The following is a 1,512-nucleotide window of genomic DNA, read 5'->3' on the forward strand; positions in this document are numbered from 1 at the left end:
GGGATTTATCCAGGAATGCAAGGATGATTCAATATATGCAAATCAATCAATGGGCCACATCATGTCAACAGAATGATGGACAAAAACTATGTGACCACTTCAACTGATGCTAAAAAGCATTTCATAAAATTCAATACCCCTTCATGATAAAAAAAAACAAAAACAAACAAAAACCCTCAACTGAATATAGAAGGAACATATTTCAACATAATAAAAGTCATATATGACAGACCCACAGCTAGTATCATAGTGAATGGAGAAAATGAAAAGCCTTTCCTCTAAGATCTAGATCAAGACAAGGATGCTCACTTTCACCACTGTTTTTTGACATAGTACTGGAATTCCTAGCTAGAACAATCAGACAAGAGAAAGAAAGAAAGGGCATCCAAAGTAGAAAGGAATAAAATCTATCAAACTCCACCAAAAAGTCTATTAGAACTCATAAATTCAATGAAGTTGCACCAGTACCATTTCTATATGCCAACAGCAAACAATCTGAAAATGAAATAAAAAATGTAATTACGTTTACGATAGCTACAAATAAAATAAAATACCTAGGAATTAACCAAAATAGTGAAATATCTCTACAATAAAAACTGTAAAATATCAATGCAAGAAATTGAAGAGGACACACACAAAAATGAAAAGATATGCCATGTTCATGAGTTGGAAGAATCAATATTGTTAAAATGTCCATACTACCCAAAGCAATCTACAAATTAAATGCAATCCCTATCAAAATACCAAGGACATTCTGCATGGAAATAGAAAAAACAATAAATTTATGTGGAACTGCAAAAGACCCAGAATGGCCAAAGCTATCTTGAGAGAAAAGAACAAAGCTGGAGGAATCACAGTACCTGACTTCTAAATATACCCCAGAGCTATAGTAACCAAAACAGCATGGCATAAAAACAGACATGTAGACCAATGGAGCACAATAGAGAACCCAGAAATAAATCCATACATCTACAGTGAACTCATTTTCTGACAAAGGTGCCAAGAACATATGTTGGGAAAAGGATAGTCTCTTCAATAAATGGTACTGGATAAACTGGATATCCATGTGCAGAAGAATGAAACTAGACTCCCATCTCTCACCCTATACAAAAATAAAATCAAATGGATTAAAGCCTTAAATCTAAGATCTCAAACAAGGAAACTATTACAAGAAAACATTGGGGAAACTCTCCAGGACATTGGTGTGGGCAAAGGTTTCTTGACTAATACCCCACAAGCACAGGCAACTGAAGCAAAAATGAACAAATGGGTCATGTCAAGTGGAAAAAGCTTCTGCACAGCAAAGGAAACAACCAACAAAGTGAAGTGACAACCCACAGAATGGAGAAAATATTTGCCAACTATCCATCTGACAAGGGATTAATAACCATAATATAGATGGAGCTCAAACAACTCAACGGGAAAAAAAAAATGTAACAATCCAATTTGAAATTGGGCAAAAGATCTGAATAGACATTTCTTAAAAGAAAACATACAAATGACAAATGGGTA

The sequence above is a fragment of the Cebus imitator genome, unplaced genomic scaffold (assembly GCF_001604975.1).
Source record: "Cebus imitator isolate Cc_AM_T3 unplaced genomic scaffold, Cebus_imitator-1.0 Scaffold260, whole genome shotgun sequence".
In the NCBI taxonomy this organism is placed as follows: Eukaryota; Metazoa; Chordata; class Mammalia; order Primates; family Cebidae; genus Cebus; species Cebus imitator.